The following is a 27,891-nucleotide window of genomic DNA, read 5'->3' on the forward strand; positions in this document are numbered from 1 at the left end:
GGCCGTTTCGTAGTATAATGAAACAAGTACATTTGCCCTGAAATGGCTTGCAGTGTGTTAGGCGATTGTGTAAAGAGAGAGAGAGCGCTGTTTATTGTCCTGGAAACTCTTGGTGAACCCTTTCCGCATCTCAGTTCTAGATGATTTGAGGGTGTTTACTTGCACTGCAGTTGCACAACAGCATATAAGCCGATATTTGGAAGTGAATGATGAATTGAGAGGCTTTGTAATAAATACTAGTATGTGATTAGTAGATTGTGTTTTGAAACCCAAAATTATTTTTACCGCAGAAGTTTGTGATTTGTAGGTATGATGTGAGTGAGATTTGGGCTGTAGATGGTGGTTAGTTGGGCAGGATGAGCATTTCAATTGTTTTCAATAGAGTGGATATTAGTGGCACTGGCTTGTTGCCATAATGTGGCATTGGTTCTTTGTTCATAACAGTGTACTCAGTTTTGTAGAAGATTTAGGTGAGAAAGAGACAGTTGTTGAATATGACATAGATAGCTAGAGATGAATTGAGTAGCAATTTCCTGGTAGGTGTAGTTTGGGTATGATGTGTCTCAGTGAGAGATAAATCTTGAAATGGAAGGGTTGTTCCTAGCTACAGTCTTGGAAACTATGTATCTGCTGTTGACTCCAATGTTTTCAAGATTACTTGTGTACAAAATTGGCCAGACTTTGCTGTTTCTTCTTCAGTAAATCAGTGGAAGGTGGTGCAGATAATGGTATAAATGTTCAGTGCCTCCTGTGAGTTGTTGATGCTGCTTGTCTTTTAAGTAAAATTGATAGGGGCTCTTGATTGACCCAGCCATAGACAGAGCTGGTGCATACTTGGCTTGAGAAGACTTTGGCCAGTAAATGATGAAATACCAACACAGTGCTCACAACAAAGCTCCTTTCCCTGCATTCTAGTTTCCCTCGGGTATAGAGTGACATGATATTGGCAGAGGATGTGCAGATAATCACTTTGATCAGGCTGTTTTTTTTTTAATGCTCTTTTACCAGAATCCATTCATAGTGATAACTGTGTTCTCTGGTGAAACACGATGAGAACATAGTGTGAAGTGCACAGAACTAGCTATTTGAGTGTGTGTGAAAATGTGAGGTAACCACTGTTACTCCTAAATTTCTGTGGAATTAAGTTTTCTGTGTGTGTCTGAAAATCCAAGTGGTTCAAGTTGGTAGTTTATTTGTTGCAAGCGAAAAAAGCTTTTTAGTAAACTGAGGCACTAGCATTAGTTTCCTGTTCACTGTGACAAGGAAGCTAGTATAAAAAGTAGTTTGTGGTTTTGTTTGCAAAGAAGTGCTCATGGGATGTAAGCACTGCTTGAGATTATTCTGAGATGATTTGGGGGGGGGGGGATTGCTAAACATCTAGCATTTTAGTAAGGAACTTGTCGGAGTAGTTGTAAAATTGTTATTTTATGAGAAATTTCTTTATTCATAGCACATGGCCATCATAGTTGAAGCATAAAGATTGGCATGGTATGCGTAGGTCTGTAAAATGTCGTGACAGTGATGTTCATAGAGACTTGTTGTATACTTTGATTCTTCATCTGTTTAACAGTAGACATAAGAAATGTATTAGTGGAGCAAGTAGCTGTGAAATTACTGGCGTATGATTGATAGTGTGGACGTGGCGCTGAGTGGAAGTGTTTGTTTAGCTGTGGGTGTTTTCATAATTGCCATGTGAGGAAAAGCAATACTCGTGATAGGCGAAGAGAGATACAGAGAGAAACACATTTATTGCGAGTATTGTATATCAGCAGCTCTTGGGCGGGTATCAAGTAAGACGCAAAGTGAAACGAAAGAGGAAGTATGCATGAAAGTGGCGATATATCGACAAGAGTTTGCACTGTTAGGGTGAGGTGAATAAACTAGTGCGGTGCGAAAATTTTCGAAGAGAGAGGCGGCTTTAAAGAAAGCACAAGAGTCCTATGAACGCCGTCTTGTGTGTTTGTCTTTCAGTGGCTATTTGGCATGTCTGCTTGCGCCATAGGATGCTACTGTATGTGCCCCAGGCCCCCATCTAGCGGCCGGAGGTGCAAGCGGTGTTTACATACAGTCTCGCGTGAGGCAATGGTCTCTCATTTCGGAAGACAAGAAGCACTGGTAGCGCACAAAATAGCTGAGTGAGATCATGGCGGCCAAGTAAGAGTAGAAGTAGGTTCTTTGCAGAATGTCCGAGCTTAAGAAATTCTTCGATAAGTAAATCGCGAAATGTGAAGAGTGTGTCGTATTCTCGTAGGGCGTGTTGACGGTCTCGTGGCATAAGTAGCGAGCGGTGATAGCTTGCTAGCAAGATCATACTTCACAGGATCATTTCTGTAGTATGTCTTCAACTCTCTCTAGTTCAAAGCTGGAGTAGACGTAACCACGATGATGAGTGGTAGCACTGTCCCTGAGCGTGAGGCTTGCGATCGAGATTCATCGCATCTTGGTTGTAATCGATGATCGTTCACCACATTCTGAGGGATGTGGGAAGGGAATAGCGCTTTCCGAGTGGTGGTTTTATTATATAGAATAGAAGCAAGCATAAGTCATACTTTTGGTATCGGGACCCGCGTCGTTGCAGAAATGTCGCTACAGGTTGTGGAAGGACTTTGATTACGACATGTCATGAAAGCCTTGTGGGAGTTTCTCGAGTGGCACGGGGACGAGCCATTTGATTTGGCCTGCTCCAAGTGCTAGGCTTGGATGACAACGACGTACTTTTGAGTTACAAGAATGAGTGAGCAACACAAGAAGAGTGCAATTGATGACCATAAAAGGCTGACACACAACACAGTCTTGATAATCAGCACTAATGCATGATGTACGGAACATTTAGGAGGAGCACGTTTGGCTAGCAAACATGAATTGAGTGATTTGCAAGGCACTGTTATCTGCAAGAAGGAATGCATGAAATTCGCAAATGAATAAGACTGGTTCAAATACTATCGGCAGAAATTTTATTTCTGTTGTCAACTAGTATTAATTAGTTGTGTGGGAGCAGGGGGATATTTCCCTTGCACCATACATCTACATACAGGTTGCGTCTGATGTGGCCTAGTTTTGCGTTCAAAGAACTATCTAGTTGTCTGTTTTTTCAGTGAACGAGTGTGGTGGGGAGGAGAGAGATTAGTGTTAGATGCAGAGCAGTGCGGGCAGTTGTGTCTCTGACGGTGGGTCGCCGAGAGGAATTGGGCGTGCTGCCATCTGTCGGCAGGTGAGGTAATGAAGCAGCTTGAATGGTGACAGAAATGATGAAAATAGTTATCTGAAGAGTAATATCGACGACATTTGGCAGACACGTATTTCAGCGCTGACAGTTAGTTTGGGGTGTGTGCTTGCATGGCACTGGAAGTCTGTTGACAGTAGAGAAGTAGACAAGGCGGAAAGAATTTTCCGCGTTCTCGCGGAGAAGCAATAGAGAAGCAGCCATAAGTATTGAAGTGAGGGCGTTGATCGGCACTCTGGTTTCCCTTCAAAACGAATAAATCTTTCGCCTTTTACTAAAGATTTCCGTGGAGGGGAACATTAAATGAGTCTATAAGGTATTTTTCGTAGTGCTCGGCTATTGCTGAGCCATAATCACAAGTAAAACGTAATGTAATTAACAAGAGGTAGGTTGTGTTGTGAGAATGAAGGGCGTGGAGTAGCGGATCACGTTGGATCAGGTAGATGCTTTTTTAATTTGAAAATGTAATTGGCCGTTTCGTAGTATAATGAAACAAGTACATTTGCCCTGAAATGGCTTGCAGTGTGTTAGGCGATTGTGTAAAGAGAGAGAGAGCGCTGTTTATTGTCCTGGAAACTCTTGGTGAACCCTTTCCGCATCTCAGTTCTAGATGATTTGAGGGTGTTTACTTGCACTGCAGTTGCACAACAGCATATAAGCCGATATTTGGAAGTGAATGATGAATTGAGAGGCTTTGTAATAAATACTAGTATGTGATTAGTAGATTGTGTTTTGAAACCCAAAATTATTTTTACCGCAGAAGTTTGTGATTTGTAGGTATGATGTGAGTGAGATTTGGGCTGTAGATGGTGGTTAGTTGGGCAGGATGAGCATTTCAATTGTTTTCAATAGAGTGGATATTAGTGGCACTGGCTTGTTGCCATAATGTGGCATTGGTTCTTTGTTCATAACAGTGTACTCAGTTTTGTAGAAGATTTAGGTGAGAAAGAGACAGTTGTTGAATATGACATAGATAGCTAGAGATGAATTGAGTAGCAATTTCCTGGTAGGTGTAGTTTGGGTATGATGTGTCTCAGTGAGAGATAAATCTTGAAATGGAAGGGTTGTTCCTAGCTACAGTCTTGGAAACTATGTATCTGCTGTTGACTCCAATGTTTTCAAGATTACTTGTGTACAAAATTGGCCAGACTTTGCTGTTTCTTCTTCAGTAAATCAGTGGAAGGTGGTGCAGATAATGGTATAAATGTTCAGTGCCTCCTGTGAGTTGTTGATGCTGCTTGTCTTTTAAGTAAAATTGATAGGGGCTCTTGATTGACCCAGCCATAGACAGAGCTGGTGCATACTTGGCTTGAGAAGACTTTGGCCAGTAAATGATGAAATACCAACACAGTGCTCACAACAAAGCTCCTTTCCCTGCATTCTAGTTTCCCTCGGGTATAGAGTGACATGATATTGGCAGAGGATGTGCAGATAATCACTTTGATCAGGCTGTTTTTTTTTTTTTTTTTTAATGCTCTTTTACCAGAATCCATTCATAGTGATAACTGTGTTCTCTGGTGAAACACGATGAGAACATAGTGTGAAGTGCACAGAACTAGCTATTTGAGTGTGTGTGAAAATGTGAGGTAACCACTGTTACTCCTAAATTTCTGTGGAATTAAGTTTTCTGTGTGTGTCTGAAAATCCAAGTGGTTCAAGTTGGTAGTTTATTTGTTGCAAGCGAAAAAAGCTTTTTAGTAAACTGAGGCACTAGCATTAGTTTCCTGTTCACTGTGACAAGGAAGCTAGTATAAAAAGTAGTTTGTGGTTTTGTTTGCAAAGAAGTGCTCATGGGATGTAAGCACTGCTTGAGATTGTTCTGAGATGATTTTTGGGGGGGGGGGGATTGCTAAACATCTAGCATTTTAGTAAGGAACTTGTTGGAGTAGTTGTAAAATTGTTATTTTATGAGAAATTTCTTTATTCATAGCACATGGCCATCATAGTTGAAGCATAAAGATTGGCATGGTATGCGTAGGTGTGTAAAATGTCCTGACAGTGATGTTCATAGAGACTTGTTGTATACTTTGATTCTTCATCTGTTTAACAGTAGACATAAGAAATGTATTAGTGGAGCAAGTAGCTGTGAAATTACTGGCGTATGATTGATAGTATGGACGTGGCGCTGAGTGGAAGTGTTTGTTTAGCTGTGGGTGTTTTCATAATTGCCATGTGAGGAAAGCAATACTCGTGATAGGCGAAAAGAGATACAGAGAGAAACACATTTATTGCGAGTATTGTATATCAGCAGCTCTTGGGCGGGTATCAAGTAAGACGCAAAGTGAAACGAAAGAGGAAGTATGCATGAAAGTGGCGATATATCGACAAGAGTTTGCACTGTTAGGGTGAGGTGAATAAACTAGTGCGGTGCGAAAATTTTCGAAGAGAGAGGCGGCTTTAAAGAAAGCACAAGAGTCCTATGAACGCCGTCTTGTGTGTTTGTCTTTCAGTGGCTATTTGGCATGTCTGCTTGCGCCATAGGATGCTACTGTATGTGCCCCAGGACCCCATCTAGCGGCCGGAGGTGCAAGCGGTGTTTACATACAGTCTCGCGTGAGGCAATGGTCTCTCATTTCGGAAGACAAGAAGCACTGGTAGCGCACAAAATAGCTGAGTGAGATCATGGCGGCCAAGTAAGAGTAGAAGTAGGTTCTTTGCAGAATGTCCGAGCTTAAGAAATTCTTCGATAAGTAAATCGCGAAATGTGAAGAGTGTGTCGTATTCTCGTAGGGCGTGTTGACGGTCTCGTGGCATAAGTAGCGAGCGGTGATAGCTTGCTAGCAAGATCATACTTCACAGGATCATTTCTGTAGTATGTCTTCAACTCTCTCTAGTTCAAAGCTGGAGTAGACGTAACCACGATGATGAGTGGTAGCACTGTCCCTGAGCGTGAGGCTTGCGATCGAGATTCATCGCATCTTGGTTGTAATCGATGATCGTTCACCACATTCTGAGGGATGTGGGAAGGGAATAGCGCTTTCCGAGTGGTGGTTTTATTATATAGAATAGAAGCAAGCATAAGTCATACTTTTGGTATCGGGACCCGCGTCGTTGCAGAAATGTCGCTACAGGTTGTGGAAGGACTTTGATTACGACATGTCATGAAAGCCTTGTGGGAGTTTCTCGAGTGGCACGGGGACGAGCCATTTGATTTGGCCTGCTCCAAGTGCTAGGCTTGGATGACAACGACGTACTTTTGAGTTACAAGAATGAGTGAGCAACACAAGAAGAGTGCAATTGATGACCATAAAAGGCTGACACACAACACAGTCTTGATAATCAGCACTAATGCATGATGTACGGAACATTTAGGAGGAGCACGTTTGGCTAGCAAACATGAATTGAGTGATTTGCAAGGCACTGTTATCTGCAAGAAGGAATGCATGAAATTCGCAAATGAATAAGACTGGTTCAAATACTATCGGCAGAAATTTTATTTCTGTTGTCAACTAGTATTAATTAGTTGTGTGGGAGCAGGGGGATATTTCCCTTGCACCATACATCTACATACAGGTTGCGTCTGATGTGGCCTAGTTTTGCGTTCAAAGAACTATCTAGTTGTCTGTTTTTTCAGTGAACGAGTGTGGTGGGGAGGAGAGAGATTAGTGTTAGATGCAGAGCAGTGCGGGCAGTTGTGTCTCTGACGGTGGGTCGCCGAGAGGAATTGGGCGTGCTGCCATCTGTCGGCAGGTGAGGTAATGAAGCAGCTTGAATGGTGACAGAAATGATGAAAATAGTTATCTGAAGAGTAATATCGACGACATTTGGCAGACACGTATTTCAGCGCTGACAGTTAGTTTGGGGTGTGTGCTTGCATGGCACTGGAAGTCTGTTGACAGTAGAGAAGTAGACAAGGCGGAAAGAATTTTCCGCGTTCTCGCGGAGAAGCAATAGAGAAGCAGCCATAAGTATTGAAGTGAGGGCGTTGATCGGCACTCTGGTTTCCCTTCAAAACGAATAAATCTTTCGCCTTTTACTAAAGATTTCCGTGGAGGGGAACATTAAATGAGTCTATAAGGTATTTTTCGTAGTGCTCGGCTATTGCTGAGCCATAATGTAATTAACAAGAGGTAGGTTGTGTTGTGAGAATGAAGGGCGTGGAGTAGCGGATCACGTTGGATCAGGTAGATGCTGTTTTAATTTGAAAATGTAATTGGCCGTTTCGTAGTATAATGAAACAAGTACATTTGCCCTGAAATGGCTTGCAGTGTGTTAGGCGATTGTGTAAAGAGAGAGAGAGCGCTATTTATTGTCCTGGAAACTCTTGGTGAACCCTTTCCGCATCTCAGTTCTAGATGATTTGAGGGTGTTTACTTGCACTGCAGTTGCACAACAGCATATAAGCCGATATTTGGAAGTGAATGATGAATTGAGAGGCTTTGTAATAAATACTAGTATGTGATTAGTAGATTGTGTTTTGAAACCCAAAATTATTTTTACCGCAGAAGTTTGTGATTTGTAGGTATGATGTGAGTGAGATTTGGGCTGTAGATGGTGGTTAGTTGGGCAGGATGAGCATTTCAATTGTTTTCAATAGAGTGGATATTAGTGGCACTGGCTTGTTGCCATAATGTGGCATTGGTTCTTTGTTCATAACAGTGTACTCAGTTTTGTAGAAGATTTAGGTGAGAAAGAGACAGTTGTTGAATATGACATAGATAGCTAGAGATGAATTGAGTAGCAATTTCCTGGTAGGTGTAGTTTGGGTATGATGTGTCTCAGTGAGAGATAAATCTTGAAATGGAAGGGTTGTTCCTAGCTACAGTCTTGGAAACTATGTATCTGCTGTTGACTCCAATGTTTTCAAGATTACTTGTGTACAAAATTGGCCAGACTTTGCTGTTTCTTCTTCAGTAAATCAGTGGAAGGTGGTGCAGATAATGGTATAAATGTTCAGTGCCTCCTGTGAGTTGTTGATGCTGCTTGTCTTTTAAGTAAAATTGATAGGGGCTCTTGATTGACCCAGCCATAGACAGAGCTGGTGCATACTTGGCTTGAGAAGACTTTGGCCAGTAAATGATGAAATACCAACACAGTGCTCACAACAAAGCTCCTTTCCCTGCATTCTAGTTTCCCTCGGGTATAGAGTGACATGATATTGGCAGAGGATGTGCAGATAATCACTTTGATCAGGCTGTTTTTTTTTTAATGCTCTTTTACCAGAATCCATTCATAGTGATAACTGTGTTCTCTGGTGAAACACGATGAGAACATAGTGTGAAGTGCACAGAACTAGCTATTTGAGTGTGTGTGAAAATGTGAGGTAACCACTGTTACTCCTAAATTTCTGTGGAATTAAGTTTTCTGTGTGTGTCTGAAAATCCAAGTGGTTCAAGTTGGTAGTTTATTTGTTGCAAGCGAAAAAAGCTTTTTAGTAAACTGAGGCACTAGCATTAGTTTCCTGTTCACTGTGACAAGGAAGCTAGTATAAAAAGTAGTTTGTGGTTTTGTTTGCAAAGAAGTGCTCATGGGATGTAAGCACTGCTTGAGATTATTCTGAGATGATTTTGGGGGGGGGGGGGATTGCTAAACATCTAGCATTTTAGTAAGGAACTTGTCGGAGTAGTTGTAAAATTGTTATTTTATGAGAAATTTCTTTATTCATAGCACATGGCCATCATAGTTGAAGCATAAAGATTGGCATGGTATGCGTAGGTCTGTAAAATGTCCTGACAGTGATGTTCATAGAGACTTGTTGTATACTTTGATTCTGTAAAGTTAGTTCGCCTCCACGTGGTGCACCCTGGGTAACGCTAAATGAACTAACACAACTGGCGGCAGACCGAACGAAGAATTCCTGCCCCACATCGCAGTGAAACAGAACGACAGACAAAGCGCTATGCAAGATACATACAACGGTCCTTTTAGGGACCAACTGACAAAGGATCTCGGACCATGCATCCGAATCTGCCATTTTAACATTGAGGGCATAAGCAGAGCAAAATGTCAAGTATTGCAGAGAATTTTACACGATAACGACATTGACCTGGTAGCCATACAGGAAACTCATGCTGAAAATAGAGCCCAACTTGAAGCTAGAGGACGGATTCTGGGATATGATCTACTTGGAGCCACGTATGACAGACACTATGGCGTTGCGACATATGTGCGTGGGGACATAGAGGACGCCTTTCCAGTTGAAGCCTCCATTGCAAATGATATCCATGAAGTTGTCATCAAAATAGGAGAAGTTACAGTAACTAACATCTATAAACCTCCTGCTACTACATGGCCAGCTGAAGTGATAAAGATCCACCCACACCCAAGCGTATACGTTGGGGACTATAATAGTCACCACGAAATGTGGAAATATAGTACTAATGATAGCAATGGAGACATGCTGGTCGATTGGTTCGAGGAACAAAATACATATCTGGTCTTTGATGCCAAGGACCGAGGGACATTCAGATCAGCCGCATGGAACTGCGACTATAACCCGGATCTGTGCTTTGTTTCGAGGGATACAAGCGATAAACCACTGACAGCCTCTAGAAGGGTCCTGACGGACTTCCCTCATAGCCAGCACCGCCCTGTGCTTATTAATATCGGTCTATCCATCCCGATAATAAGGTCTTACCCTCGACCAAGGTGGAATTTTACAAAAGCTGACTGGACAAAATTTTCTGTACAACTTGATTATACCTTGAGCTGGATCCCTCCAACCAGCAAGAGCTATGAGAGGTTCGTGGGAGCGGTCATTAGCTCTGCGAAAACAGCGATCCCAAGAGGGTACCGCAAAAAATACATTCCCGGTTGGACAGGGATATGCGATGACCTGTACGCGGAGTTCCTCAAGAATGGGGACCGGGAAATAGCGGATGAACTATTACATAACATCGACTTTATTAGACGGCAAAAATGGGAGAATACTGTTGAAAATCTAGACTTCTCAAAGTCAAGCCGACAAGCCTGGTCCCTACTACGTAAACTTGGAGGCGCAAACCCACCTGAACGTAGAAAGGACGAAATATCTCCCAACAAGGTTGCATCCCGCATAGTTTCTGCGTCTAGAGCCCCACGAAATAGAAAGCACACAACAAAAGTGAAGAAAGACTTAAAAACATTAAAAAGGACCCGTGCAATAGACTCAGAATATTCATCAGATATTCGCGTCGAGGAGGTTACCAATGCCCTGAAGAAGGTTAAATCAGGCAAAGCTCCGGGTTTCGATGGTATCCACCCTGAGTTCCTCATACATGTTGGAGCCTACACAAAACAATGGCTGGCTAAGTTCTTTACGGACATTCTCCAAGTGGGTAACATTCCTCCCTCACTTAAACGAGCAAAGATCATCGCAGTCCTGAAACCTGGTAAACCAGGCGATAGACCAGAGAGTTACCGCCCCATTGCCCTTCTCAGTATGGTATATAAATTACTAGAAAGACTGCTCCTCAACAGAATAGGCCAGACTATACTCAAAAAAGTCCCTATCGAACAAGCAGGATTCCGTCCATATCGCTGCTGTACAGATCAAGTCCTATCACTGACAACATATATAGAGGCGGGGTTCCAGAAGAAAAATAAAGTAGCTGCAGCATTCGTAGACCTAACAGCAGCCTATGATACAGTTTGGAAACAGGGGCTCATGTACAAATTAATCTGTGCCGTCCCCTGCAAGAAGATAACCAACCTCATTGATGATATGTTGTCAAATAGAACCTTCCAAGTAATAATGGGGAATGAGAGAAGTAAACAGATGAAACTCAATAATGGACTCCCACAAGGCTCTGTCCTTGCACCCCTTCTTTTCAGCCTTTACATCGCTGACATGCCTGCAACCAGATCGCGCAAATTTGGTTATGCTGATGACTGGGCTCTAGCAACAGCCCACAGAAATATAGAAACTGCCGAAGATATCCTTACGAGTGACCTAGGGATTCTCAGCGAGTACTTTAAAAAATGGAGGCTACAACCTAGTGCTACAAAGACGGAAGTATCTGCCTTCCATTTGAACAACAAAATGGCCAACAGAGAACTACAAGTCTATCTAGACGGGAAATTACTAAATCACAACAAACACCCAAAGTACCTTGGGGTTACCCTAGATAGGACACTAACATTCAAAGAACACCTGACGAAAACTGCAGCGAAACTTAAAACACGCAACAACATATTGCAGAAGCTCTGTGGCACCACTTGGGGCTCCACAGCATCTACCTTAAGAACATCCGCACTTGGCTTGGTGTATCCAGTGGCAGAATACTGTGCCCCAGTGTGGCTCAACAGCAAACACACACACATGGTAGATAGCCAACTTAATGCAACAATGCGTATTATATCAGGCACAATCAGGCCAACTCCTACAGTGTGGCTGCCCGTTCTCAGTAACATAGCCCCTCCTAACCTGCGCCGTGAACACGCTCTGGTTAGAGAATTTCAAAAAATCATGACCAACCCTCAATTACAAATCCATGAAGATACTCACGACATCCAAGGAAACCGACTCCGGTCTAGGCATCCTCCACTAAAGACCGCACAGGCTCTGCACCAAACCAACTTCAAAATAAATGACCGATGGAAAGAGGAATGGGAGAGCAGAACAGTAGTAAACTGCCACAGTATGCCATGCATCTTTAGTAAACCAAAAGGATTTGATTGCCCTCGCAAAGTTTGGTCAACTCTTAATCGCATCAGAACCAACTGTGGGAGATGTGCCGACTCCTTACACAGATGGGGTAAACTTCCTTCGGCCGCTTGCGACTGTGGCGCTGAGAGACAGACGGTCAAACACATCGTGCAGGAATGCCCACTAAGGGCATACGAGGGTGACCCACAAGATTTCCTAATGGCGACCCAAGAGGCAATCGACTATTTACTATCTAAGCTGGACGTCTGCTTGTGACTGGTCTTCTGTGAGTGTAACGTTACAATTGGCGGTGTCCTTATATACAAACTGTTATTTATTGCTCTGTTTATACATATGTGATTTTTTTTAATCGTGTTGTTTCTGTAATTTTTACTGTGATGTTATGAGCCATACGCTAAATAAATAAATAAATAAATTCTTCATCTGTTTAACAGTAGACATAAGAAATGTATTAGTGGAGCAAGTAGCTGTGAAATTACTGGCGTATGATTGATAGTGTGGACGTGGCGCTGAGTGGAAGTGTTTGTTTAGCTGTGGGTGTTTTCATAATTGCCATGTGAGGAAAAGCAATACTCGTGATAGGCGAAAAGAGGTACAGAGAGAAACACATTTATTGCGAGTATTGTATATCAGCAGCTCTTGGGCGGGTATCAAGTAAGACGCAAAGTGAAACGAAAGAGGAAGTATGCATGAAAGTGGCGATATATCGACAAGAGTTTGCACTGTTAGGGTGAGGTGAATAAACTAGTGCGGTGCGAAAATTTTCGAAGAGAGAGGCGGCTTTAAAGAAAGCACAAGAGTCCTATGAACGCCGTCTTGTGTGTTTGTCTTTCAGTGGCTATTTGGCATGTCTGCTTGCGCCATAGGATGCTACTGTATGTGCCCCAGGCCCCCATCTAGCGGCCGGAGGTGCAAGCGGTGTTTACATACAGTCTCGCGTGAGGCAATGGTCTCTCATTTCGGAAGACAAGAAGCACTGGTAGCGCACAAAATAGCTGAGTGAGATCATGGCGGCCAAGTAAGAGTAGAAGTAGGTTCTTTGCAGAATGTCCGAGCTTAAGAAATTCTTCGATAAGTAAATCGCGAAATGTGAAGAGTGTGTCGTATTCTCGTAGGGCGTGTTGACGGTCTCGTGGCATAAGTAGCGAGCGGTGATAGCTTGCTAGCAAGATCATACTTCACAGGATCATTTCTGTAGTATGTCTTCAACTCTCTCTAGTTCAAAGCTGGAGTAGACGTAACCACGATGATGAGTGGTAGCACTGTCCCTGAGCGTGAGGCTTGCGATCGAGATTCATCGCATCTTGGTTGTAATCGATGATCGTTCACCACATTCTGAGGGATGTGGGAAGGGAATAGCGCTTTCCGAGTGGTGGTTTTATTATATAGAATAGAAGCAAGCATAAGTCATACTTTTGGTATCGGGACCCGCGTCGTTGCAGAAATGTCGCTACAGGTTGTGGAAGGACTTTGATTACGACATGTCATGAAAGCCTTGTGGGAGTTTCTCGAGTGGCACGGGGACGAGCCATTTGATTTGGCCTGCTCCAAGTGCTAGGCTTGGATGACAACGACGTACTTTTGAGTTACAAGAATGAGTGAGCAACACAAGAAGAGTGCAATTGATGACCATAAAAGGCTGACACACAACACAGTCTTGATAATCAGCACTAATGCATGATGTACGGAACATTTAGGAGGAGCACGTTTGGCTAGCAAACATGAATTGAGTGATTTGCAAGGCACTGTTATCTGCAAGAAGGAATGCATGAAATTCGCAAATGAATAAGACTGGTTCAAATACTATCGGCAGAAATTTTATTTCTGTTGTCAACTAGTATTAATTAGTTGTGTGGGAGCAGGGGGATATTTCCCTTGCACCATACATCTACATACAGGTTGCGTCTGATGTGGCCTAGTTTTGCGTTCAAAGAACTATCTAGTTGTCTGTTTTTTCAGTGAACGAGTGTGGTGGGGAGGAGAGAGATTAGTGTTAGATGCAGAGCAGTGCGGGCAGTTGTGTCTCTGACGGTGGGTCGCCGAGAGGAATTGGGCGTGCTGCCATCTGTCGGCAGGTGAGGTAATGAAGCAGCTTGAATGGTGACAGAAATGATGAAAATAGTTATCTGAAGAGTAATATCGACGACATTTGGCAGACACGTATTTCAGCGCTGACAGTTAGTTTGGGGTGTGTGCTTGCATGGCACTGGAAGTCTGTTGACAGTAGAGAAGTAGACAAGGCGGAAAGAATTTTCCGCGTTCTCGCGGAGAAGCAATAGAGAAGCAGCCATAAGTATTGAAGTGAGGGCGTTGATCGGCACTCTGGTTTCCCTTCAAAACGAATAAATCTTTCGCCTTTTACTAAAGATTTCCGTGGAGGGGAACATTAAATGAGTCTATAAGGTATTTTTCGTAGTGCTCGGCTATTGCTGAGCCATAATGTAATTAACAAGAGGTAGGTTGTGTTGTGAGAATGAAGGGCGTGGAGTAGCGGATCACGTTGGATCAGGTAGATGCTGTTTTAATTTGAAAATGTAATTGGCCGTTTCGTAGTATAATGAAACAAGTACATTTGCCCTGAAATGGCTTGCAGTGTGTTAGGCGATTGTGTAAAGAGAGAGAGAGCGCTATTTATTGTCCTGGAAACTCTTGGTGAACCCTTTCCGCATCTCAGTTCTAGATGATTTGAGGGTGTTTACTTGCACTGCAGTTGCACAACAGCATATAAGCCGATATTTGGAAGTGAATGATGAATTGAGAGGCTTTGTAATAAATACTAGTATGTGATTAGTAGATTGTGTTTTGAAACCCAAAATTATTTTTACCGCAGAAGTTTGTGATTTGTAGGTATGATGTGAGTGAGATTTGGGCTGTAGATGGTGGTTAGTTGGGCAGGATGAGCATTTCAATTGTTTTCAATAGAGTGGATATTAGTGGCACTGGCTTGTTGCCATAATGTGGCATTGGTTCTTTGTTCATAACAGTGTACTCAGTTTTGTAGAAGATTTAGGTGAGAAAGAGACAGTTGTTGAATATGACATAGATAGCTAGAGATGAATTGAGTAGCAATTTCCTGGTAGGTGTAGTTTGGGTATGATGTGTCTCAGTGAGAGATAAATCTTGAAATGGAAGGGTTGTTCCTAGCTACAGTCTTGGAAACTATGTATCTGCTGTTGACTCCAATGTTTTCAAGATTACTTGTGTACAAAATTGGCCAGACTTTGCTGTTTCTTCTTCAGTAAATCAGTGGAAGGTGGTGCAGATAATGGTATAAATGTTCAGTGCCTCCTGTGAGTTGTTGATGCTGCTTGTCTTTTAAGTAAAATTGATAGGGGCTCTTGATTGACCCAGCCATAGACAGAGCTGGTGCATACTTGGCTTGAGAAGACTTTGGCCAGTAAATGATGAAATACCAACACAGTGCTCACAACAAAGCTCCTTTCCCTGCATTCTAGTTTCCCTCGGGTATAGAGTGACATGATATTGGCAGAGGATGTGCAGATAATCACTTTGATCAGGCTGTTTTTTTTTTTAATGCTCTTTTACCAGAATCCATTCATAGTGATAACTGTGTTCTCTGGTGAAACACGATGAGAACATAGTGTGAAGTGCACAGAACTAGCTATTTGAGTGTGTGTGAAAATGTGAGGTAACCACTGTTACTCCTAAATTTCTGTGGAATTAAGTTTTCTGTGTGTGTCTGAAAATCCAAGTGGTTCAAGTTGGTAGTTTATTTGTTGCAAGCGAAAAAAGCTTTTTAGTAAACTGAGGCACTAGCATTAGTTTCCTGTTCACTGTGACAAGGAAGCTAGTATAAAAAGTAGTTTGTGGTTTTGTTTGCAAAGAAGTGCTCATGGGATGTAAGCACTGCTTGAGATTATTCTGAGATGATTTTGGGGGGGGGGGGGGATTGCTAAACATCTAGCATTTTAGTAAGGAACTTGTCGGAGTAGTTGTAAAATTGTTATTTTATGAGAAATTTCTTTATTCATAGCACATGGCCATCATAGTTGAAGCATAAAGATTGGCATGGTATGCGTAGGTCTGTAAAATGTCCTGACAGTGATGTTCATAGAGACTTGTTGTATACTTTGATTCTGTAAAGTTAGTTCGCCTCCACGTGGTGCACCCTGGGTAACGCTAAATGAACTAACACAACTGGCGGCAGACCGAACGAAGAATTCCTGCCCCACATCGCAGTGAAACAGAACGACAGACAAAGCGCTATGCAAGATACATACAACGGTCCTTTTAGGGACCAACTGACAAAGGATCTCGGACCATGCATCCGAATCTGCCATTTTAACATTGAGGGCATAAGCAGAGCAAAATGTCAAGTATTGCAGAGAATTTTACACGATAACGACATTGACCTGGTAGCCATACAGGAAACTCATGCTGAAAATAGAGCCCAACTTGAAGCTAGAGGACGGATTCTGGGATATGATCTACTTGGAGCCACGTATGACAGACACTATGGCGTTGCGACATATGTGCGTGGGGACATAGAGGACGCCTTTCCAGTTGAAGCCTCCATTGCAAATGATATCCATGAAGTTGTCATCAAAATAGGAGAAGTTACAGTAACTAACATCTATAAACCTCCTGCTACTACATGGCCAGCTGAAGTGATAAAGATCCACCCACACCCAAGCGTATACGTTGGGGACTATAATAGTCACCACGAAATGTGGAAATATAGTACTAATGATAGCAATGGAGACATGCTGGTCGATTGGTTCGAGGAACAAAATACATATCTGGTCTTTGATGCCAAGGACCGAGGGACATTCAGATCAGCCGCATGGAACTGCGACTATAACCCGGATCTGTGCTTTGTTTCGAGGGATACAAGCGATAAACCACTGACAGCCTCTAGAAGGGTCCTGACGGACTTCCCTCATAGCCAGCACCGCCCTGTGCTTATTAATATCGGTCTATCCATCCCGATAATAAGGTCTTACCCTCGACCAAGGTGGAATTTTACAAAAGCTGACTGGACAAAATTTTCTGTACAACTTGATTATACCTTGAGCTGGATCCCTCCAACCAGCAAGAGCTATGAGAGGTTCGTGGGAGCGGTCATTAGCTCTGCGAAAACAGCGATCCCAAGAGGGTACCGCAAAAAATACATTCCCGGTTGGACAGGGATATGCGATGACCTGTACGCGGAGTTCCTCAAGAATGGGGACCGGGAAATAGCGGATGAACTATTACATAACATCGACTTTATTAGACGGCAAAAATGGGAGAATACTGTTGAAAATCTAGACTTCTCAAAGTCAAGCCGACAAGCCTGGTCCCTACTACGTAAACTTGGAGGCGCAAACCCACCTGAACGTAGAAAGGACGAAATATCTCCCAACAAGGTTGCATCCCGCATAGTTTCTGCGTCTAGAGCCCCACGAAATAGAAAGCACACAACAAAAGTGAAGAAAGACTTAAAAACATTAAAAAGGACCCGTGCAATAGACTCAGAATATTCATCAGATATTCGCGTCGAGGAGGTTACCAATGCCCTGAAGAAGGTTAAATCAGGCAAAGCTCCGGGTTTCGATGGTATCCACCCTGAGTTCCTCATACATGTTGGAGCCTACACAAAACAATGGCTGGCTAAGTTCTTTACGGACATTCTCCAAGTGGGTAACATTCCTCCCTCACTTAAACGAGCAAAGATCATCGCAGTCCTGAAACCTGGTAAACCAGGCGATAGACCAGAGAGTTACCGCCCCATTGCCCTTCTCAGTATGGTATATAAATTACTAGAAAGACTGCTCCTCAACAGAATAGGCCAGACTATACTCAAAAAAGTCCCTATCGAACAAGCAGGATTCCGTCCATATCGCTGCTGTACAGATCAAGTCCTATCACTGACAACATATATAGAGGCGGGGTTCCAGAAGAAAAATAAAGTAGCTGCAGCATTCGTAGACCTAACAGCAGCCTATGATACAGTTTGGAAACAGGGGCTCATGTACAAATTAATCTGTGCCGTCCCCTGCAAGAAGATAACCAACCTCATTGATGATATGTTGTCAAATAGAACCTTCCAAGTAATAATGGGGAATGAGAGAAGTAAACAGATGAAACTCAATAATGGACTCCCACAAGGCTCTGTCCTTGCACCCCTTCTTTTCAGCCTTTACATCGCTGACATGCCTGCAACCAGATCGCGCAAATTTGGTTATGCTGATGACTGGGCTCTAGCAACAGCCCACAGAAATATAGAAACTGCCGAAGATATCCTTACGAGTGACCTAGGGATTCTCAGCGAGTACTTTAAAAAATGGAGGCTACAACCTAGTGCTACAAAGACGGAAGTATCTGCCTTCCATTTGAACAACAAAATGGCCAACAGAGAACTACAAGTCTATCTAGACGGGAAATTACTAAATCACAACAAACACCCAAAGTACCTTGGGGTTACCCTAGATAGGACACTAACATTCAAAGAACACCTGACGAAAACTGCAGCGAAACTTAAAACACGCAACAACATATTGCAGAAGCTCTGTGGCACCACTTGGGGCTCCACAGCATCTACCTTAAGAACATCCGCACTTGGCTTGGTGTATCCAGTGGCAGAATACTGTGCCCCAGTGTGGCTCAACAGCAAACACACACACATGGTAGATAGCCAACTTAATGCAACAATGCGTATTATATCAGGCACAATCAGGCCAACTCCTACAGTGTGGCTGCCCGTTCTCAGTAACATAGCCCCTCCTAACCTGCGCCGTGAACACGCTCTGGTTAGAGAATTTCAAAAAATCATGACCAACCCTCAATTACAAATCCATGAAGATACTCACGACATCCAAGGAAACCGACTCCGGTCTAGGCATCCTCCACTAAAGACCGCACAGGCTCTGCACCAAACCAACTTCAAAATAAATGACCGATGGAAAGAGGAATGGGAGAGCAGAACAGTAGTAAACTGCCACAGTATGCCATGCATCTTTAGTAAACCAAAAGGATTTGATTGCCCTCGCAAAGTTTGGTCAACTCTTAATCGCATCAGAACCAACTGTGGGAGATGTGCCGACTCCTTACACAGATGGGGTAAACTTCCTTCGGCCGCTTGCGACTGTGGCGCTGAGAGACAGACGGTCAAACACATCGTGCAGGAATGCCCACTAAGGGCATACGAGGGTGACCCACAAGATTTCCTAATGGCGACCCAAGAGGCAATCGACTATTTACTATCTAAGCTGGACGTCTGCTTGTGACTGGTCTTCTGTGAGTGTAACGTTACAATTGGCGGTGTCCTTATATACAAACTGTTATTTATTGCTCTGTTTATACATATGTGATTTTTTTTAATCGTGTTGTTTCTGTAATTTTTACTGTGATGTTATGAGCCATACGCTAAATAAATAAATAAATAAATTCTTCATCTGTTTAACAGTAGACATAAGAAATGTATTAGTGGAGCAAGTAGCTGTGAAATTACTGGCGTATGATTGATAGTGTGGACGTGGCGCTGAGTGGAAGTGTTTGTTTAGCTGTGGGTGTTTTCATAATTGCCATGTGAGGAAAAGCAATACTCGTGATAGGCGAAAAGAGGTACAGAGAGAAACACATTTATTGCGAGTATTGTATATCAGCAGCTCTTGGGCGGGTATCAAGTAAGACGCAAAGTGAAACGAAAGAGGAAGTATGCATGAAAGTGGCGATATATCGACAAGAGTTTGCACTGTTAGGGTGAGGTGAATAAACTAGTGCGGTGCGAAAATTTTCGAAGAGAGAGGCGGCTTTAAAGAAAGCACAAGAGTCCTATGAACGCCGTCTTGTGTGTTTGTCTTTCAGTGGCTATTTGGCATGTCTGCTTGCGCCATAGGATGCTACTGTATGTGCCCCAGGCCCCCATCTAGCGGCCGGAGGTGCAAGCGGTGTTTACATACAGTCTCGCGTGAGGCAATGGTCTCTCATTTCGGAAGACAAGAAGCACTGGTAGCGCACAAAATAGCTGAGTGAGATCATGGCGGCCAAGTAAGAGTAGAAGTAGGTTCTTTGCAGAATGTCCGAGCTTAAGAAATTCTTCGATAAGTAAATCGCGAAATGTGAAGAGTGTGTCGTATTCTCGTAGGGCGTGTTGACGGTCTCGTGGCATAAGTAGCGAGCGGTGATAGCTTGCTAGCAAGATCATACTTCACAGGATCATTTCTGTAGTATGTCTTCAACTCTCTCTATTTCAAAGCTGGAGTAGACGTAACCACGATGATGAGTGGTAGCACTGTCCCTGAGCGTGAGGCTTGCGATCGAGATTCATCGCATCTTGGTTGTAATCGATGATCGTTCACCACATTCTGAGGGATGTGGGAAGGGAATAGCGCTTTCCGAGTGGTGGTTTTATTATATAGAATAGAAGCAAGCATAAGTCATACTTTTGGTATCGGGACCCGCGTCGTTGCAGAAATGTCGCTACAGGTTGTGGAAGGACTTTGATTACGACATGTCATGAAAGCCTTGTGGGAGTTTCTCGAGTGGCACGGGGACGAGCCATTTGATTTGGCCTGCTCCAAGTGCTAGGCTTGGATGACAACGACGTACTTTTGAGTTACAAGAATGAGTGAGCAACACAAGAAGAGTGCAATTGATGACCATAAAAGGCTGACACACAACACAGTCTTGATAATCAGCACTAATGCATGATGTACGGAACATTTAGGAGGAGCACGTTTGGCTAGCAAACATGAATTGAGTGATTTGCAAGGCACTGTTATCTGCAAGAAGGAATGCATGAAATTCGCAAATGAATAAGACTGGTTCAAATACTATCGGCAGAAATTTTATTTCTGTTGTCAACTAGTATTAATTAGTTGTGTGGGAGCAGGGGGATATTTCCCTTGCACCATACATCTACATACAGGTTGCGTCTGATGTGGCCTAGTTTTGCGTTCAAAGAACTATCTAGTTGTCTGTTTTTTCAGTGAACGAGTGTGGTGGGAAGGAGAGAGATTAGTGTTAGATGCAGAGCAGTGCGGGCAGTTGTGTCTCTGACGGTGGGTCGCCGAGAGGAATTGGGCGTGCTGCCATCTGTCGGCAGGTGAGGTAATGAAGCAGCTTGAATGGTGACAGAAATGATGAAAATAGTTATCTAAAGAGTAATATCGACGACATTTGGCAGACACGTATTTCAGCGCTGACAGTTAGTTTGGGGTGTGTGCTTGCATGGCACTGGAAGTCTGTTGACAGTAGAGAAGTAGACAAGGCGGAAAGAATTTTCCGCGTTCTCGCGGAGAAGCAATAGAGAAACAGCCATAAGTATTGAAGTGAGGGCGTTGATCGGCACTCTGGTTTCCCTTCAAAACGAATAAATCTTTCGCCTTTTACTAAAGATTTCCATGGAGGGGAACATTAAATGAGTCTATAAGGTATTTTTCGTTGTGCTCGGCTATTGCTGAGCCATAATGTAATTAACAAGAGGTAGGTTGTGTTGTGAGAATGAAGGGCGTGGAGTAGCGGATCACGTTGGATCAGGTAGATGCTGTTTTAATTTGAAAATGTAATTGGCGGTTTCGTAGTATAATGAAACAAGTACATTTGCCCTGAAATGGCTTGCAGTGTGTTAGGCGATTGTGTAAAGAGAGAGAGAGCGCTATTTATTGTCCTGGAAACTCTTGGTGAACCCTTTCCGCATCTCAGTTCTAGATGATTTGAGGGTGTTTACTTGCACTGCAGTTGCACAACAGCATATAAGCCGATATTTGGAAGTGAATGATGAATTGAGAGGCTTTGTAATAAATACTAGTATGTGATTAGTAGATTGTGTTTTGAAACCCAAAATTATTTTTACCGCAGAAGTTTGTGATTTGTAGGTATGATGTGAGTGAGATTTGGGCTGTAGATGGTGGTTAGTTGGGCAGGATGAGCATTTCAATTGTTTTCAATAGAGTGGATATTAGTGGCACTGGCTTGTTGCCATAATGTGGCATTGGTTCTTTGTTCATAACAGTGTACTCAGTTTTGTAGAAGATTTAGGTGAGAAAGAGACAGTTGTTGAATATGACATAGATAGCTAGAGATGAATTGAGTAGCAATTTCCTGGTAGGTGTAGTTTGGGTATGATGTGTCTCAGTGAGAGATAAATCTTGAAATGGAAGGGTTGTTCCTAGCTACAGTCTTGGAAACTATGTATCTGCTGTTGACTCCAATGTTTTCAAGATTACTTGTGTACAAAATTGGCCAGACTTTGCTGTTTCTTCTTCAGTAAATCAGTGGAAGGTGGTGCAGATAATGGTATAAATGTTCAGTGCCTCCTGTGAGTTGTTGATGCTGCTTGTCTTTTAAGTAAAATTGATAGGGGCTCTTGATTGACCCAGCCATAGACAGAGCTGGTGCATACTTGGCTTGAGAAGACTTTGGCCAGTAAATGATGAAATACCAACACAGTGCTCACAACAAAGCTCCTTTCCCTGCATTCTAGTTTCCCTCGGGTATAGAGTGACATGATATTGGCAGAGGATGTGCAGATAATCACTTTGATCAGGCTGTTTTTTTTTTTTTAATGCTCTTTTACCAGAATCCATTCATAGTGATAACTGTGTTCTCTGGTGAAACACGATGAGAACATAGTGTGAAGTGCACAGAACTAGCTATTTGAGTGTGTGTGAAAATGTGAGGTAACCACTGTTACTCCTAAATTTCTGTGGAATTAAGTTTTCTGTGTGTGTCTGAAAATCCAAGTGGTTCAAGTTGGTAGTTTATTTGTTGCAAGCGAAAAAAGCTTTTTAGTAAACTGAGGCACTAGCATTAGTTTCCAGTTCACTGTGACAAGGAAGCTAGTATAAAAAGTAGTTTGTGGTTTTGTTTGCAAAGAAGTGCTCATGGGATGTAAGCACTGCTTGAGATTATTCTGAGATGATTTTGGGGGGGGGGGGGGATTGCTAAACATCTAGCATTTTAGTAAGGAACTTGTCGGAGTAGTTGTAAAATTGTTATTTTATGAGAAATTTCTTTAATCATAGCACATGGCCATCATAGTTGAAGCATAAAGATTGGCATGGTATGCGTAGGTCTGTAAAATGTCCTGACAGTGATGTTCATAGAGACTTGTTGTATACTTTGATTCTTCATCTGTTTAACAGTAGACATAAGAAATGTATTAGTGGAGCAAGTAGCTGTGAAATTACTGGCGTATGATTGATAGTGTGGACGTGGCGCTGAGTGGAAGTGTTTGTTTAGCTGTGGGTGTTTTCATAATTGCCATGTGAGGAAAAGCAATACTCGTGATAGGCGAAAAGAGATACAGAGAGAAACACATTTATTGCGAGTATTGTATATCAGCAGCTCTTGGGCGGGTATCAAGTAAGACGCAAAGTGAAACGAAAGAGGAAGTATGCATGAAAGTGGCGATATATCGACAAGAGTTTGCACTGTTAGGGTGAGGTGAATAAACTAGTGCGGTGCGAAAATTTTCGAAGAGAGAGGCGGCTTTAAAGAAAGCACAAGAGTCCTATGAACGCCGTCTTGTGTGTTTGTCTTTCAGTGGCTATTTGGCATGTCTGCTTGCGCCATAGGATGCTACTGTATGTGCCCCAGGCCCCCATCTAGCGGCCGGAGGTGCAAGCGGTGTTTACATACAGTCTCGCGTGAGGCAATGGTCTCTCATTTCGGAAGACAAGAAGCACTGGTAGCGCACAAAATAGCTGAGTGAGATCATGGCGGCCAAGTAAGAGTAGAAGTAGGTTCTTTGCAGAATGTCCGAGCTTAAGAAATTCTTCGATAAGTAAATCGCGAAATGTGAAGAGTGTGTCGTATTCTCGTAGGGCGTGTTGACGGTCTCGTGGCATAAGTAGCGAGCGGTGATAGCTTGCTAGCAAGATCATACTTCACAGGATCATTACTGTAGTATGTCTTCAACTCTCTCTATTTCAAAGCTGGAGTAGACGTAACCACGATGATGAGTGGTAGCACTGTCCCTGAGCGTGAGGCTTGCGATCGAGATTCATCGCATCTTGGTTGTAATCGATGATCGTTCACCACATTCTGAGGGATGTGGGAAGGGAATAGCGCTTTCCGAGTGGTGGTTTTATTATATAGAATAGAAGCAAGCATAAGTCATACTTTTGGTATCGGGACCCGCGTCGTTGCAGAAATGTCGCTACAGGTTGTGGAAGGACTTTGATTGCGACATGTCATGAAAGCCTTGTGGGAGTTTCTCGAGTGGCACGGGGACGAGCCATTTGATTTGGCCTGCTCCAAGTGCTAGGCTTGGATGACAACGACGTACTTTTGAGTTACAAGAATGAGTGAGCAACACAAGAAGAGTGCAATTGATGACCATAAAAGGCTGACACACAACACAGTCTTGATAATCAGCACTAATGCATGATGTACGGAACATTTAGGAGGAGCACGTTTGGCTAGCAAACATGAATTGAGTGATTTGCAAGGCACTGTTATCTGCAAGAAGGAATGCATGAAATTCGCAAATGAATAAGACTGGTTCAAATACTATCGGCAGAAATTTTATTTCTGTTGTCAACTAGTATTAATTAGTTGTGTGGGAGCAGGGGGATATTTCCCTTGCACCATACATCTACATACAGGTTGCGTCTGATGTGGCCTAGTTTTGCGTTCAAAGAACTATCTAGTTGTCTGTTTTTTCAGTGAACGAGTGTGGTGGGGAGGAGAGAGATTAGTGTTAGATGCAGAGCAGTGCGGGCAGTTGTGTCTCTGACGGTGGGTCGCCGAGAGGAATTGGGCGTGCTGCCATCTGTCGGCAGGTGAGGTAATGAAGCAGCTTGAATGGTGACAGAAATGATGAAAATAGTTATCTAAAGAGTAATATCGACGACATTTGGCAGACACGTATTTCAGCGCTGACAGTTAGTTTGGGGTGTGTGCTTGCATGGCACTGGAAGTGTGTTGACAGTAGAGAAGTAGACAAGACGGAAAGAATTTTCCGCGTTCTCGCGGAGAAGCAATAGAGAAGCAGCCATAAGTATTGAAGTGAGGGCGTTGATCGGCACTCTGGTTTCCCTTCAAAACGAATAAATCTTTCGCCTTTTACTAAAGATTTCCGTGGAGGGGAACATTAAATGAGTCTATAAGGTATTTTTCGTAGTGCTCGGCTATTGCTGAGCCATAATGTAATTAACAAGAGGTAGGTTGTGTTGTGAGAATGAAGGGCGTGGAGTAGCGGATCACGTTGGATCAGGTAGATGCTGTTTTAATTTGAAAATGTAATTGGCCGTTTCGTAGTATAATGAAACAAGTACATTTGCCCTGAAATGGCTTGCAGTGTGTTAGGCGATTGTGTAAAGAGAGAGAGAGCGCTATTTATTGTCCTGGAAACTCTTGGTGAACCCTTTCCGCATCTCAGTTCTAGATGATTTGAGGGTGTTTACTTGCACTGCAGTTGCACAACAGCATATAAGCCGATATTTGGAAGTGAATGATGAATTGAGAGGCTTTGTAATAAATACTAGTATGTGATTAGTAGATTGTGTTTTGAAACCCAAAATTATTTTTACCGCAGAAGTTTGTGATTTGTAGGTATGATGCGAGTGAGATTTGGGCTGTAGATGGTGGTTAGTTGGGCAGGATGAGCATTTCAATTGTTTTCAATAGAGTGGATATTAGTGGCACTGGCTTGTTGCCATAATGTGGCATTGGTTCTTTGTTCATAACAGTGTACTCAGTTTTGTAGAAGATTTAGGTGAGAAAGAGACAGTTGTTGAATATGACATAGATAGCTAGAGATGAATTGAGTAGCAATTTCCTGGTAGGTGTAGTTTGGGTATGATGTGTCTCAGTGAGAGATAAATCTTGAAATGGAAGGGTTGTTCCTAGCTACAGTCTTGGAAACTATGTATCTGCTGTTGACTCCAATGTTTTCAAGATTACTTGTGTACAAAATTGGCCAGACTTTGCTGTTTCTTCTTCAGTAAATCAGTGGAAGGTGGTGCAGATAATGGTATAAATGTTCAGTGCCTCCTGTGAGTTGTTGATGCTGCTTGTCTTTTAAGTAAAATTGATAGGGGCTCTTGATTGACCCAGCCATAGACAGAGCTGGTGCATACTTGGCTTGAGAAGACTTTGGCCAGTAAATGATGAAATACCAACACAGTGCTCACAACAAAGCTCCTTTCCCTGCATTCTAGTTTCCCTCGGGTATAGAGTGACATGATATTGGCAGAGGATGTGCAGATAATCACTTTGATCAGGCTGTTTTTTTTTTTTAATGCTCTTTTACCAGAATCCATTCATAGTGATAACTGTGTTCTCTGGTGAAACACGATGAGAACATAGTGTGAAGTGCACAGAACTAGCTATTTGAGTGTGTGTGAAAATGTGAGGTAACCACTGTTACTCCTAAATTTCTGTGGAATTAAGTTTTCTGTGTGTGTCTGAAAATCCAAGTGGTTCAAGTTGGTAGTTTATTTGTTGCAAGCGAAAAAAGCTTTTTAGTAAACTGAGGCACTAGCATTAGTTTCCAGTTCACTGTGACAAGGAAGCTAGTATAAAAAGTAGTTTGTGGTTTTGTTTGCAAAGAAGTGCTCATGGGATGTAAGCACTGCTTGAGATTATTCTGAGATGATTTTGGGGGGGGGGGGGGGGGATTGCTAAACATCTAGCATTTTAGTAAGGAACTTGTCGGAGTAGTTGTAAAATTGTTATTTTATGAGAAATTTCTTTAATCATAGCACATGGCCATCATAGTTGAAGCATAAAGATTGGCATGGTATGCGTAGGTCTGTAAAATGTCCTGACAGTGATGTTCATAGAGACTTGTTGTATACTTTGATTCTTCATCTGTTTAACAGTAGACATAAGAAATGTATTAGTGGAGCAAGTAGCTGTGAAATTACTGGCGTATGATTGATAGTGTGGACGTGGCGCTGAGTGGAAGTGTTTGTTTAGCTGTGGGTGTTTTCATAATTGCCATGTGAGGAAAAGCAATACTCGTGATAGGCGAAAAGAGATACAGAGAGAAACACATTTATTGCGAGTATTGTATATCAGCAGCTCTTGGGCGGGTATCAAGTAAGACGCAAAGTGAAACGAAAGAGGAAGTATGCATGAAAGTGGCGATATATCGACAAGAGTTTGCACTGTTAGGGTGAGGTGAATAAACTAGTGCGGTGCGAAAATTTTCGAAGAGAGAGGCGGCTTTAAAGAAAGCACAAGAGTCCTATGAACGCCGTCTTGTGTGTTTGTCTTTCAGTGGCTATTTGGCATGTCTGCTTGCGCCATAGGATGCTACTGTATGTGCCCCAGGCCCCCATCTAGCGGCCGGAGGTGCAAGCGGTGTTTACATACAGTCTCGCGTGAGGCAATGGTCTCTCATTTCGGAAGACAAGAAGCACTGGTAGCGCACAAAATAGCTGAGTGAGATCATGGCGGCCAAGTAAGAGTAGAAGTAGGTTCTTTGCAGAATGTCCGAGCTTAAGAAATTCTTCGATAAGTAAATCGCGAAATGTGAAGAGTGTGTCGTATTCTCGTAGGGCGTGTTGACGGTCTCGTGGCATAAGTAGCGAGCGGTGATAGCTTGCTAGCAAGATCATACTTCACAGGATCATTTCTGTAGTATGTCTTCAACTCTCTCTATTTCAAAGCTGGAGTAGACGTAACCACGATGATGAGTGGTAGCACTGTCCCTGAGCGTGAGGCTTGCGATCGAGATTCATCGCATCTTGGTTGTAATCGATGATCGTTCACCACATTCTGAGGGATGTGGGAAGGGAATAGCGCTTTCCGAGTGGTGGTTTTATTATATAGAATAGAAGCAAGCATAAGTCATACTTTTGGTATCGGGACCCGCGTCGTTGCAGAAATGTCGCTACAGGTTGTGGAAGGACTTTGATTACGACATGTCATGAAAGCCTTGTGGGAGTTTCTCGAGTGGCACGGGGACGAGCCATTTGATTTGGCCTGCTCCAAGTGCTAGGCTTGGATGACAACGACGTACTTTTGAGTTACAAGAATGAGTGAGCAACACAAGAAGAGTGCAATTGATGACCATAAAAGGCTGACACACAACACAGTCTTGATAATCAGCGCTAATGCATGATGTACGGAACATTTAGGAGGAGCACGTTTGGCTAGCAAACATGAATTGAGTGATTTGCAA

General features: G+C 42.9%; 11 non-coding genes across 11 annotated transcripts; all 11 read left to right on the forward strand.

Moving 5' to 3' along the window:
- Positions 1-2,303: 2,303 nt before the first annotated feature.
- Positions 2,304-2,510, forward strand: LOC126123037 (small nucleolar RNA U3). The gene has a single exon (XR_007526154.1). It is a non-coding gene; the product is annotated as a small nucleolar RNA U3 (small nucleolar RNA).
- Positions 2,511-3,453: 943 nt separating this feature from the next.
- LOC126123159 (U5 spliceosomal RNA) lies at positions 3,454-3,572 on the forward strand. The gene has a single exon (XR_007526264.1). It is a non-coding gene; the product is annotated as a U5 spliceosomal RNA (small nuclear RNA).
- Positions 3,573-6,005: 2,433 nt separating this feature from the next.
- LOC126123038 (small nucleolar RNA U3) lies at positions 6,006-6,212 on the forward strand. The gene has a single exon (XR_007526155.1). It is a non-coding gene; the product is annotated as a small nucleolar RNA U3 (small nucleolar RNA).
- Positions 6,213-7,155: 943 nt separating this feature from the next.
- Positions 7,156-7,274, forward strand: LOC126123160 (U5 spliceosomal RNA). Its single transcript, XR_007526265.1, has one exon. It is a non-coding gene; the product is annotated as a U5 spliceosomal RNA (small nuclear RNA).
- Positions 7,275-12,977: 5,703 nt separating this feature from the next.
- Positions 12,978-13,184, forward strand: LOC126123039 (small nucleolar RNA U3). The gene has a single exon (XR_007526156.1). It is a non-coding gene; the product is annotated as a small nucleolar RNA U3 (small nucleolar RNA).
- A 943-nt stretch (positions 13,185-14,127) lies between these two features.
- On the forward strand, positions 14,128-14,246 carry LOC126123161 (U5 spliceosomal RNA). The gene has a single exon (XR_007526266.1). It is a non-coding gene; the product is annotated as a U5 spliceosomal RNA (small nuclear RNA).
- A 5,705-nt stretch (positions 14,247-19,951) lies between these two features.
- Positions 19,952-20,158, forward strand: LOC126123041 (small nucleolar RNA U3). Its single transcript, XR_007526158.1, has one exon. It is a non-coding gene; the product is annotated as a small nucleolar RNA U3 (small nucleolar RNA).
- A 943-nt stretch (positions 20,159-21,101) lies between these two features.
- Positions 21,102-21,220, forward strand: LOC126123189 (U5 spliceosomal RNA). Its single transcript, XR_007526291.1, has one exon. It is a non-coding gene; the product is annotated as a U5 spliceosomal RNA (small nuclear RNA).
- A 2,413-nt stretch (positions 21,221-23,633) lies between these two features.
- On the forward strand, positions 23,634-23,840 carry LOC126123053 (small nucleolar RNA U3). The gene has a single exon (XR_007526169.1). It is a non-coding gene; the product is annotated as a small nucleolar RNA U3 (small nucleolar RNA).
- Positions 23,841-24,783: 943 nt separating this feature from the next.
- On the forward strand, positions 24,784-24,902 carry LOC126123162 (U5 spliceosomal RNA). Its single transcript, XR_007526267.1, has one exon. It is a non-coding gene; the product is annotated as a U5 spliceosomal RNA (small nuclear RNA).
- A 2,415-nt stretch (positions 24,903-27,317) lies between these two features.
- LOC126123042 (small nucleolar RNA U3) lies at positions 27,318-27,524 on the forward strand. Its single transcript, XR_007526159.1, has one exon. It is a non-coding gene; the product is annotated as a small nucleolar RNA U3 (small nucleolar RNA).
- Positions 27,525-27,891: the final 367 nt, after the last annotated feature.

The sequence above is a fragment of the Schistocerca cancellata genome, unplaced genomic scaffold, assembly GCF_023864275.1.
Source record: "Schistocerca cancellata isolate TAMUIC-IGC-003103 unplaced genomic scaffold, iqSchCanc2.1 HiC_scaffold_417, whole genome shotgun sequence".
NCBI classification, from domain to species: Eukaryota; Metazoa; Arthropoda; class Insecta; order Orthoptera; family Acrididae; genus Schistocerca; species Schistocerca cancellata.